Below are 13,662 nucleotides of genomic sequence, written 5' to 3'. Positions count from 1 at the left end.
AAAAAATTGAGAGATTAATTAATTATGATCTGTAATTAATTAATCTAATTAATCTCATTTTAATCTCACCTAAAAATTGCTGAGAAAAGCCTTCAATTTGAGGTATTTTCATTTAAATTCATTATTACATTATTGTGGCAGATCAAAAGACTGATATAGAACAAAAAAAGTGACTTTATAAAGTCATTTATTGTTTAACAAATCTCTCCAAATTGGCTGTTGAGCCCAAGTCTCCATGAATAAGAAACTGTTAGCTGTAAAGTAGCAAAGACGAGGAAATCTGAACATAATAACTTTTGTCTACTTAAACACAATAAAAAGTCCAGTCTTTCCTTAACCATATTAAAAATATTATTGATAGAGAAATGCTTTATATATGAGATCACTGGTTTTAGTCCTGGTTTAGACCTGCTTTAGTCCTACTTTAGTCCTAGTTTAGTCCTGGAATGGATTAATCCTGGTTTTAGTCCTGGTGTTAGTTCTGGTTTGGTCCTGGTTTAGTCCTGGTTTAGACCTGGTTTTAGTTCTGGTTTTAGTTCTGGTTTTAGTTCTGGTTTAGTCCTGGTTTTAGTTCTGGTTTAGTTCTGGTTTAGTCCTGGTTTAGACCTGGTTTAGTCCTGGACTGGATAAGTCCTGGTTTTAGTCTTGGTGTTAGTTCTGGTTTAGAGGCGCACAGGAGGAAGCGCGGTTTACGCAGCGTACGCGAGAAAACACGATCCACACGCGGCTCACGGGAGCACGTCGGTGTCCGCGCAGTGTCTACGGAAGGAAACGTGGTCCGCGCGTTCTCAGGTTAATGACGATGATGAAGGTGTGTGTTTGTGTTTGTGTGTGTTTGTGTGCGTGTCCCCTCATGTGGCAGGTCACTATAGGACAGTAGTGCAGACATCATGAGCCTATGCAGGTTGTTTTCACCAGTGACATTTAACTTGTAGGCGATATTATATTAGTTATTTTCTTTTATATTTCACGTCGGGAGAATAATTTCCAAGACACGAATGTGTTTTTACCTGTGCACTGCTGACTCTGTTCTACTGGCTCTTCCACCTCGTCCATTGTGCCTGACGCCGCCAACTTTAACATGACGCTTACGTCGCTCTTACTGCACTCGTTTTGTGTGGGTTTCCGGCAATGAGTGGAATTACCGAAATAAAAAAAATGTATAAATGTGTTTTTTGTGTGTGTGTGTGTGTGTTATTGTCCCAATAACACATAAAAACAGATTTTATAATAAAGCAACTTTGCATACAGAAACACTAAAGTTAGAGATTAAAAATGAGATTAACGCGATTAAAAAACATAACGCGCTAAATATGACTGTAATTAATTAATCGCAATTAACGCGATAATTTGACACCCCTAGTTTTTATTAATTAACAAGCACAAACAGAGCAACCTGGTCCCCCATGAGGCATTGGTGTTGGCAGTTCATCACCATGGAAGCAGCTTATGAGAAGCCCAGGCCATACCCCGGTTATGTGTGTGCCAACTTGTGTGATGATTGGGTGAATATTTTAGCCCGCAGATGGTTCAGAAATTGCCGAAACTGACTATCCTTTATAATGGCGTGACCTTTCAACTGACCCGTGTGACCTCAAATGACCTCGGATCGTCACAAAACTTTTTTCTTTTTTTTTTTGCCGCATCGGGCACAGGGGCTTGACCCATGTACCAAATTTGGTGACAATCGGTCCATAAATGGCGGAATTATCGCGAGTCAAACACAGACACAGACACAGGGTGAATTCAAAACCTGGTCAACCCTTCGGGGACCAGGTAATTAATTAATCATTGCATTTATATAGCGCCTTTCAAGATACCCAAAGCACTTTACAGTTCATTATTCATTCACTCAAAACTCAGTGGTGGGATGCCACTACCATAGTCACAGCTGTCCTGGTCAGACTGACGGAAGCGAGGCTACCAATCTGCACCATTGGCCCCTCCAACCACCATCCTCACTCACACACACTCCACTTTCATACTAGGCAATGTGGGTGAAGTGTCTTGCCTAAGGAGACAATGGCAGTTTTTGCGACTGGCGCCCCCCTGTGGCACCTGGAATTCTTAGTGGTCTCCCATCCAACTACTAACCAGGACTGGCCTTGCTCTTTTTGTATATTTATGAACAACTGACGTATGGGAGCTTTGGACAAATCCTCCCACTAACCATAAGGAGGGATCAAATAGTGCCCAGGAGAGATCGCTAGATAACTCAAACATGCATGAAGGTCATGTAAAACCTCTTCAGGCATGTTTTTGATGAGGGAAGAACATTATAACATGGTAGAAAGCTCAAGAAGTATTGATTTTGTATAATACCTCCTCTGTAACCAAGATCTTATTTCTCCTATTTCTATATTGATGATTTTTCAACCTTGTATTTGCAAAATATGTCTTCGCCCAGTATATTGAAATAATATAATGACTTTTCACAGCTCTCAGAGACCAGTGTGAAGTTTTGCAGTCACAGTAAAGCTTGTATTGTACAGTGTTTCCTGCAGAAAATTTGTTAGTCAAGGAGGTGACCATGAGGTGGGGGCGGTGTTACCTTATTACCGGTGCATTACTTTGCACAAAATAGCCTGATATTTTCGCCTGCTTTTTCCCATCCATTACTGTACTCTAAAGAAAACCACATGGAAATGTCAAACAAACACGGTAGCCGTGATAAGAACCTAACACGTACAGCCTATATTAATGAAACTGAATATATGGGCAGGTTTACATGAATAATTATAATTAACTATCTTACCTTCACATGTCCTTCCCATGACGATGACAGGTATACTATACAGCTTTCCAGATAATTAGCTTCTCTTCCGATAAAAAAAATAGCAGATGATAGATGGATCAGTAATATATTTTACCAACACATGCCGCTATTCAGCTTCATCGCAATGCAGCCTCACTGTCTATGTATGCAAGGATGCAGCTTTTTTCTTTTTTTTTTGGAGGGACGTAGTGCCTCCGCTCAATTTAATTTCTCACCAGCGACTAGGTCAGGAATGGGAATACACTAGAGAGTTTGCAAGAACCCCAGAATTCTGAGTCCAATCAGTGAAGAGCCATATTCTGTGTTGGCAACAATTCCCGAAATCAACGATTTAAAGTCGGAACAATAAGAATGTTTGGTGAATTTTATCAAGGGGAAAGAAGTTATTGCCCTTCTTCCTACGGGATTTGGGAAAAGCTTAATATACCAGTTAGCCCCGTTAGCAGTGCATTACATACAGGGTCCCAAACTGTAAACTGAACAGATTCAAATATTCCTTTGTGCCATTAGCCGTTAATCTGCTAAACTCAGATAGTGCAGTTAAAAAACAAATGTAAAAGTCTTAGGGAATGTGCAATCAAAACTGCACATAGGCTTAGGGAATGTGCAATTATTAATAGAATACAAGAATGCAAAGCGTTTGCCTGTAAAGAATGATTTAAAGGTCCTGTTGGTACATCACTCATGGTCATACTTGGTCTCGTATTTATTTTATTCTATTGTGGTGTTTATGTGGTGCTTTGTGTTGTGTTGTCCTGTTTTTTGGATAAAGCATGTAATCCCCTGTCCCAAGACAAATTTCTCCCATATCTTATCTTACATACGTCATGACTGTTGTTGAAGCTTTCAGCTTGTTCAAGAAAGGGTGGAAGTAAAAGGCTAGAGAGCAGCTGGACGTCTTACGCAGGAGAAGTTTATTTACCATCAGTAATAAGGGCTCAGGGGGATTTGAAAAGTCAACATAGTATGATTTCAAAAGTGAACATAGTTTGATCTTTGAGTGTTCAAGCCCTTTGACTCTGCTTTCAAGTGAGGAGGTTTATAAAGCAAGTGGTGAGAATATGAAGGCCACTCGACTCTGGTTAGACAGAAATATGCCACGATTTAGATAATGGTCTGCCAATGTTGTGCCAAGGGAAGATCATGGTGTAAATATAGCTTTTGTGTGTCAATGTTAAACTGAGATGTACGTGGAAGATAAATTACTTAAATTCTCTTACAATGACCAAATAGCAGCGATGGGTTAAATAAAAAAAAAAGTATTAATCCGACTAATGCTAATGCTGCGAGGTCAGACGGTTTCTACGAAGTGAAACCGGCTGATGAATCAGTCTAGCCCTAACTATAAAGCGCTGCTGGAAACACTGTTGTATAAGCAGCTCAAAACATGTCCGCTGTGTGCTGTCTGCTTTATGTCTGTTTAACTGTTCAATAAGCAGGAAGTGTGAATAGCATGCTAGTCGTTGTTAGCTTTACTGCGACTGCAAAACTTCACACTGGTCTCTGAGAGCTGTGAAAAGTCATTATATATTAATTGCGATGAATAATTTGAATGTTTGGAACGCATAAGGAAGTGAGGAATAACTTCAGACCACTGCAAATGTCTCGCTCTGTTTTTCACATTTTAAACACCATAAAAAAAAAGAACATTCAAAACTGGATGAGCGATAGAGAATAAGAGCATGACATAGGTTCCTGAGTTCAGCCTTTGGACTTGAGATTAGCAAACGAAAGCACTCAGCAAAGGGCAGATTAATCCCCATAGGTCCATAAATATGCACATAAATAAATATAGCATGAAGTGTAGAAAGCTTGACTGACGGAGAGGCTCATTCTGACAGCATTACCCCTGCCATTTTTAACATAAACCAAATCCCACGTTGCCTATGATATCTGTATTAGGCTGTGACAGAGCTGGATTTTCCTCCGCTGCCATGTTTTATAGAACCGATTTACTCAAAATGAACGTTTACATTTATAGACCGTGTATTTCTAGGCTCTCAAGGTTGCTGGGGTGAAACGGATTGAATAGAATTACAAATACCGCATGAATTCCGGCGTGCGTTTGATTTATGCACGGGGGCCTTTCATGCGTCGAGTCCTGTTTTTACACGACTTGCAATTCCCCGTGTGGATTCCGTGGGTTAGCAGGAGTCCTTCGCTGTATGGATGCCAGAATAAAGAGACCGGTGAGCTGGCGCGGTGGGAAGCCTTTATCGTGGGTTGTTTCTCAGGATGTCAGCATGTTTGTCCATTTGAACGCCAGATCTGCTGGAGTTGATCATTTATTTGGACATACATAACAGCGCGCTATAGTAGGAGCATTATGCAGCTCACTCCAGGGGTCCACCATATAATGCGCACGTTCTATTGATGATTCATCGTGGTGACATAGTGTAGGGGTCAGCAGGTTTGCTCATGTTTACTAGGAGATGGACTATTTTTGTGTGTGTGTGTTTAAAGCCATCCAACTTATAGAAACAGAATATAGAAAATTCCTATCGAAGTATTGATATATATTAATACTGACTCACAATTCGTTTTGTCAGTTTTCGATTTTATGTTGAAATGAATAATGGAAAAAACAGATAATGGCTTTTTCCCGTTTCCCTGACTTAAACTGGGATGCCGGACTGAACCAGGACTAAACCAGGACTAAACCAGGACTAAACCAGGTCTAAACCAAGTCTAAGTGTTGGGATGAGCCAGGAGGTGCACCCACCTAGACTGTCGGATGACCAGGACTGAGACCGGGACCAAGGCCAGGACTGAAACCGGGACCAGACTGGGACTGAGACCAGGACTGAGACCGGGACCAGACCAGGGCTGAGACTGGGACTAAGATCGAGACCAGGACCAGGACTGAGGCCGGGACTGAGACTGGGACCGGACCAGGACTGGGACCGGGACTGGACCAGGACTTGAGACCGGGACCAGACTGGGACCAGACCGGGACCAGACTGGGACCAGACTGGGACCAGACCGGGACCAGACCGGGACTGAGACTGGGACCAGACCAGGACCAGACCTGGACTGAAACCAATTTAGTCCTGGTTTAGACCTGGTTTAAACCTGGTTTAGACCTGGTTTAGTCCTGGTTTAGACCTGGTTTAAACCTGGTTTAGACCTGGTTTAGTCCTGGTTTAGACCTGGTTTAGTCCTGTTTTAGTACTGGTTCAGTCCTGGTTCAGTCCGGCATCGCAGTTTAAGTCAGGGAAACGGGAAACAGCCGTTACCCGTTTTTTCCATTATTAATTTAAACACAAAATGGAAAACTGAAACAATACGATATATTTCAAATCAATTCAATACGGTTCAATAAAAATAATGTCTAAATCATGGCTGTGATACTAAAAGTCTTTATCAAACCACATCTTGTGCAAAATTCATATGTAACACAAACATTTTAATCCTTAAAATGTGTCAAATGTGTTGCATAAATGAGTTTCCTTCCACTAAAAAAGCAACAAAACTGTAACTGTAACAAAATAATTTAGTAAAATATACCAAAAAAGTACTCTTGAAAATATATCGATACGGCATCTCATGATATAGATACTGTATCATCACATTAAACGATACAATATACTTCACTATGAAAGTGTACTTAGGGTGACCAGACATCCCGAATTACCCAGGACAGTCCCAGTTTTGAGCCCTGTGTCCTCTGTCCCAGCAAAACCAGTGGTTTGTCTTTGGTTTTATACAAGAAATGTCCCAGGTGTCCCTATTTTTGACCAATTTGATCTAAACCAGGACTAAACTAAGATTAATCCAGGACTACATCAAGTCTAAACCAAGACTAAACCAGGACTATCACAATTTTTGACTAATTTGATCCTCTCCAGCAGTAAAGAGGAGCATAAATTGAAAATTGTTTTGCCAAAATACAGAAATCCGTGTTTGCGAATGACCATAAAGCAAAAAAAAAAAATGCAGCTACAGAAGCCCCTCAGATTATGACTGACATGCTCTTTTCACTCTTTTATTTATACCGACCATCCCAACCCGAGTGTGTCCCAGTTTAGAATTTTGAAAATCTGGATACTCTAAGTGTGCTACTCCTGAAAATACTACATCTTCCAGTCTCTGTTGACAAATTAGCTGGGCAGTCTAATAATGTGTAACTTTAAATATTTATCCAGTCTTTTTTGTTCCAACAGATTTTATTTTAGCCTTTTTTTGTCTGAAGCCCTTGGCAAGAAGGTGTTTGCAGCAGGTGTTAAGACGCACCAACTGTTGAGCTGAAGTGGGAAGCGTCTGAAGGTATTACAAGGATTTGGAAGGATTTGTCATGGTAGATCTAAACGCGATACCCCTTACACTCGCTACCTACTCATTTCCGACCACGCACTTTTGTTTTCCCCTTCGCTTTCCCCAGGGGCTGGCTGGGCGTGTAGAGATAAGGTTAGACGGTCTGGCCTTTGTCGGGAATGTAAGCGTCTTTAGCGAAACGTGTGCGCTAAACTCCGAAGGGGAAAGAGTTGGCGCCGCTAACAAGCCCGTAGAGACTATAGAGTGTTCACTGGGGGACAGAAAGGCCGGCATGACAAGGACTCGCCGGTGGCACAGAGGGGCTTAGTCACAGGCTAACTAGCACTAGCGCAAAGCAGGATTATGGCTAAGCAGTAGTGCAGACCGCGATGGCCTTTGACCTCACCCACCCTATCACCGACCGTGTTGTGGTTTGCTTCAGGCTGTTTGGAGATCCGAGGCGGGCTTAATCCCAGCTGGAAATTCTGATCAGAAAGCGTTTTTTTTTTTCCTACTCACGCAAATGAGAGATCCTATATATTCAGTGGTGGAAGTTGACAAAGTAAAAGTATAAAGTACAGTAATTAAAGTGCCCATGACAGCCTGGACAACTCATTTCACTAAACCACAGTTAAGATTATTATATTTAAGATTATACTAGGGCTGAGTATCATTAAGAAGAACTGAATATGCAGGGTTTGTGCGTTAAACATGTGTGAATGAAACAAAACACAAATCCAGGTCTGTTTGTGATGAAGAAACAACATTAGAACACAGTAAATAGTGTAATACAAGCGCTTTAAAGGCTTACAAATATGAAAATGATAGTGTTCAGGTCAAGTTGCTTAGTCTGAAGCTAACTAGCATTATCAGGATTATGAGTGGGCGGTATCACAGTTTGCATTGGCCTTCTGACCTTACCCGTTCCTATCAGCGGCTCCGTTCGCTTCCACACTCTGCTCTATCTCACGTCACAATCCTCTGGTGTGTTTATCTCTCTGTCAAGTCATGTCAATGCTATGCTAATGCTAATGTTGTGCTAATGACTGCTATCACTAAGCGCAGACAAGACAGGGTTGATGTATGCAGGAAAGTATTCAGATTCAAATCGAGTCCTTTTTTGGATTCCTTAAAGGGCTCAGATTAAAGTATTTTCTAATCTATGTTGCAGTTTTGTTTCCTCAGCAGTGTTGTAACTACTTTTTTGGGGGTAAAAATAGTGTAGTGTGCGCTACTACTGAATATTTGGTAACAAACCGTAGTTCCTTTTTTAATTTGGCGCAATATTACTTTTCTGTGTACACGGGCCGGTCCTCGCCCTGCCTGGGCGATACAGTTGGAGGGAGGAGCTGCAAAGCACACAGCAGGAGCGTTGTGCTACCTTCACCTCGAGCCTTTCCTGGCCGACCCAGAGCTGGTCACGACACACCGCCTTGGAGGAAGTGCACTCGGTGGGGACCAGCGGCAAGGTCCCTCAAGAGGTTCCTCCCACACCATCCTTTGCCCGTTGAGTTGAATCCCCCGGGTAAACTGGACAGACCCCACCCGTTTACCTTTTAATGGTTTCACGTGTTGTTTAATTCGCTCTTCAAAGGTCATTTTAACTTTCTCTTACAGTACTTGTCGACTGTCAGTCTCGTGTCGGTATTTAGATTTAGATGGAGTTAACCACCAAAAAGTTACCAAAGTCACGAGTAACATTAAAAGAAACTTTCTATAGAGGGTAACTATGTAAAGTTAGGGGTCACTTTTTAAAATAGTAACGAGTAACAAGCAAACGCTACTTTTTAAAGTAACTTCACTAACACTGTTCCTCATTATAAAACTGCCTGGAGTTATGTTTTGTTTCGTTCACACATGTTTGACACTGAAACCCTGCATATTTAGTTTTTCTCTCACACAGAAGACACTCTGTTCTGTCATGTGATAACACAGGAAGTCCTCCCTTGTTATTAGGTTCTTTTTCTAGACCAAGGACAGTTTCGATTGCTCACTAGCGGTCCATGTCACAGCAACATCACGTGACCACTCTGAGGAAGACCACAGTGAGCAGTCAAAACTGTCAGGTATGAAAACAAACTCTTTGTCTGAATAAAGAACCTAATAACATAAATTATCGGGAGACCAAATGAACCTCTTTGGACTAGTGCTTCCATGTGTTTTTAAACTTCATACACCTTCACTAGAGTCATTTGGATGATTTGAACCTTGGAACTGTACATCTCTACTAAACTAACGGTAAAAGGGGCTGTTAACTTAAAACCTACTGCAACATGACATCACAAGGTGGAACAGAGCAATTTGAGCTTTGGAGATGAAGATCAAGTAATAACAAAGGATTACTCAAACATGTAAATGCAACAAAACACAACTTCTGGCTTGTTTTTGATGAGGTAACAACATTCAAACATGACTTAAACTTCATAAGTGTCAATTTAGCGTAATAACAGATCTGTAAATGCTATCACTAGGCACAGATGAGACTGGGTTGACGTGTGAGAAAGGCTTCAGATGGTCCCCGAGACATGCAAATGAAGTCCTCTTTTGGATTCCTAAAAATTCACTAAAAGCCTGTAATTTGCATACAAAATTGATGGGGTAAAGTGTGTGTGACTGCATGCATTTTCAAAAGTGACTTCCTGAACAAGTCCCTGTTTTATCCAGAAATAAACGCTCTGAATGTTATGCAAGTGCAAATCTAAATGCAGCAAATGATCAGACAATCGGACGCCACAGGAGTAAAATCGTAAAGGTGCACTGCTCAACTTTCTTGTTTCCATGGAGATGTTCATGCTTTGTCTAGAATGTTCCACAGGCAGAGAAGCAGGTGACTGCACTACACATTACAGTTCAGATCTGTGGAGAGTCGCCCTTATCCACAGAAGGAATTACTGTATTTTTGAGCAATAGAAACACCTGTAATGAATAAATGCAAGATGGGTATACCAAGGAACATTCCAGGCAAAGCAATAACATCTCCATGGTGACAAGAAAGATGAACCTTTAAGATGAATATTCAGATTTCAGGTCAGTTTTAGAGGTGCACTCAGGTGCAAACAGATCTAATGTCCGTTTAATTACAAGTGCTTTATGTCTCAAAAAAATAATAATAAAATAAAATAATATAAAATAGATGTGAGCAGATCGCCTCTTACACAGATCTGTCCTGTAATCTGGTCTGATGACAACCCGCTTGTCTCTGTGGTTTAACATTTAACATCTTTTCTTTTATATCTTTTATGGCCAGATCCTCCTTGTCAAAGAGCTGTTAGCACTTGGATGGGAGACCCGGAGAATACCAGGTGTCATAGTGGGGTGTCAGACAGTACCAGGCAGAGGTGGGGACTTGCGAGTCGTGACTTGGACTCGAGTCAGACTTTAGTCACTATTTTTAGGACCTGAGACTTGACTTGATAAAATGGACTTGGGGCTCGACTTTGGACTTGAAGGTCAATGACTTGGGACTTGACTCAGACTTGAGCCCTGTGACTTGAGAAGACTTGATGTAAGAGAACTTAAGTAATTTATCTTCCACGTACATCTCAGTTTAACATTGACACACAAAAGCTATATTTACACCATGATCTTCCCTTGGCACACCATTGGCAGACCATTATCTAAATTGTGGCATATTGCTGTCTAACCGGAGCCTAGTGGCCTTCGTAGTCTCACCACTTGCTTTATAAACCTCCTCCTCCGGAAGCATAGTCAGAGATCACACTGTTCTCTTTTGAAATCATACTATGTTGACTTTTCAAATCCTCCCGGGCCTGTATTATTGATTGTAAATAAACTTCTCCTGCTTAAGACATCCAGTTGGTCTCCAGACATTTACTTCCACCCTTTCTTGGACAAGCTGAAAACCTCGACAACACTTGATGCTTCTCTTAAAAAAATGTTTTTAGGAAATACTTTTCTTTTTATAGTTGATACATGTTGTGCTTAATTTTACAGAAACAAACTGGAACATGTCCCTCCCACTTCTCTGTTTGTTACTTTGGATGAAACTGAAGTATTGTGAGATGGTATCCTCAAATGAACTAGAGTAATATGCAGTACAACACAGGAAAATAGAGGGAACTACAACATGATCTTTCCATTTCTTGACAAAATAACTGTTATTTAGACTGTTGATTCACACTCAGATCTTGTCAAGACATTTAAAAGGGAAAAATTGCAACTCTTATTTAAATACTTATATGAAATATACCATGACTTTTTTTGGTTTATTGACTTGAAGCTTAATGCAGATGACTTGGACTTGACTTGACTTATGGGCCAGTGACTTGAGACTCTTCTTAGACTTGTCTGTATTTGACTTGGAACATGACTCAGACTTGAGGTCAGAGACTTGAGACTTACGTGAGACTTTCAAAACAACGATTTAGTCCCAACTGTGGTACCAAGTGTCATAGTAGGTTTTCAGAGTTAAAAACTGTTGTGTCCTTAGGCAAGACACTTAAACCACATTGCGCAAAAACATCTACCCTCTACCAAAATCTCCTGCACTTTTAACATTGGAAAAGATACAGAAGATTAAAAAAAAAAAAGAAATCAGTAGGATTGGGGTGACCAGGCATCCCTATTTACCCGGGACAGTCCCAGTTTTGAGTCCTGTGTCCCCTGTCTCATTAGATTTATACAAAACCACAGATTTGTCCCATTTTATACAAGAAATGTCCCAAGTGTCCCTTTTTTGACCAATTTGATCTAAACCAGAACTAAACTAACTTCACAACTTCACTTTCACAATTTTGGACTAATGTGATCCCTGCCAACAGTAAAGAGGAGCATAAATTGTCATTTGTTTTGCCAAAATACAGAAATCCGTGTTTGTGAATGACCATGAAGCACAAAAAAATTGCCCTTCTTCAGGCCAAATAAGAGTCGTGTTTCTGAACTAGTAAAGTTCTAGTAGTAAAGACATATGTTTTTCTTTGTGTGAAGAATCCCTCAGTCGTCCACGTAGAATCCATGAGGAGAAAATTCAGTTTGTCGACTGGACAAAAGTTAGTTTGGTTGAAGACCAAAGACCACTTAAAAGCCATGGGCCACTCATTTGAGGACAGTGAGGTACAGATTTTTGCCAGAGAGAAAAATTGGTTGGAGAGGGGAGTGAAAGAAGCCATTTTTGTTAAGAAAGAGAATCCTTCTCTAAACAGAAATGGAGGCCTCAGACACCATCTATCTCCTATTTACAACTCCATCCTCAAACCTAAATCAAAACAAACGAGAACAACATGTGCAGTCAGGTCAGGTCCAGAGGTGTGGAAGCTCCATTATGGCCATGAATTGTTATGATAATTAGACCCCACACCCTGCACAGGTCAATGGACCTAACTAACTAACAGAAACTGTAAACAAGTAGGTGTGTTAGTTTCAGTGTAGTTAGCTCCTCCCTGCACATATAAGTAGTCCACCAGCGTCTGAACAGAGCTGAAGAAGCAGCTTGGCTGAGCTGCGGAACGTCTTCAACTAAACTAACTTTTGTCCAGTCGACAAACTGAATTTTCTGCTCATATGTTTTTCTTTGTTTTTAAGTGCAATAAATACATCTAAATTTGGCAAAAAGCTGTTTTCAAGTGAACAGCTACTTTCACTTTTGTTTTAAGGAGCGATTGGAAATTTGGCAATTGGAAGTCCAGGGCTGTGAAGCATCTCTTGTATCACCACATGACATCACAAGGTTGAACTGCATGTTTTCAGTTTGAGAGGACTGAAAACTCATCTTAAATATGCAGGGTTTGTGTTTTAAACTTGTGTGAATGAAACAAAACACAACTCCAGGTCCGTTTGTGATGAGGAAACAACATTATAACACAGATCAGAAAATAATTTGTGTGTAATATGGGCCATTTAAGTCTTTTATTAATTTTAATTTCAATTTTCCAGTTTGCATTGACAAGAAACAAACCCACTTTCCATTCTAAGCTGCACTGTGTACATACATAGCTCATTACTTTCAGTCTCACAATAACGTTTACTGTTTACAGAGCCATACACTTTTATCTCATTCCTTCTCTTTAGACGTTTATCTTTTAATTCCTCCATGTGACGGAGCTCTCCATAGAGTGATGCTTGGGGGGAGGAGGCTCCGCGGGGCCCAGCGGAGAGTGGGCAGCTTTGGTGTTGTCGTTTAAGATGTAATCCGCTCTTGTGTCTGTCCCTATGCATACGCGCTCTTATCCGCTGCTCAGAGACGTAAACGCGGGAGATGACAGCTTGTGCGTGTGTCTATACAAAACACATACATATACATACACACATACATACACACACTCAGCGCCGGAGATGCCACATGTCGTCTTACTGCAATCAATCACTGGCCTGCATCTGATAGACTGGACGATGTTGTGTGTTTTCCCTCAGTATAGGAATAACGTAACAGGAAAATTGACTCCGGTAACAATGGAGGATACAGATTTTTATCAACTATCCGTGTTTATTTAGTAAAACAAGTCATGTTTCTCAAAGGTTATGGTGTGTCTACGCTTGTTTTCTACCAACATCAAAGCTCGAGTGGTCTATTTGCACCGTTGAACCGAGATGAGGCAGGTCACATGGCTATTACTGACATGCTAATTTTGTTCTGGAGCTGTGTCCTGTTTTCCTGATTTCACAGGGTGTGATTG

At 40.9% G+C, this 13,662-nt stretch overlaps 1 protein-coding gene across 1 annotated transcript in view; it reads left to right on the top strand.

Annotated features, from left to right (window-relative positions):
• Positions 1 to 13,662, top strand: part of spata20 (spermatogenesis associated 20) — a 139,087-nt gene that overhangs the window by 85,545 nt on the left and 39,880 nt on the right.

Source organism: Boleophthalmus pectinirostris, unplaced genomic scaffold, assembly GCF_026225935.1.
Source record: "Boleophthalmus pectinirostris isolate CB_2022bp ecotype Guang Dong unplaced genomic scaffold, ASM2622593v1 HiC_scaffold_14, whole genome shotgun sequence".
In the NCBI taxonomy this organism is placed as follows: Eukaryota; Metazoa; Chordata; class Actinopteri; order Gobiiformes; family Gobiidae; genus Boleophthalmus; species Boleophthalmus pectinirostris.
Note: the sequence above shows the minus strand (reverse complement) of the source record. Positions and strands in the feature narration are given on the sequence as shown.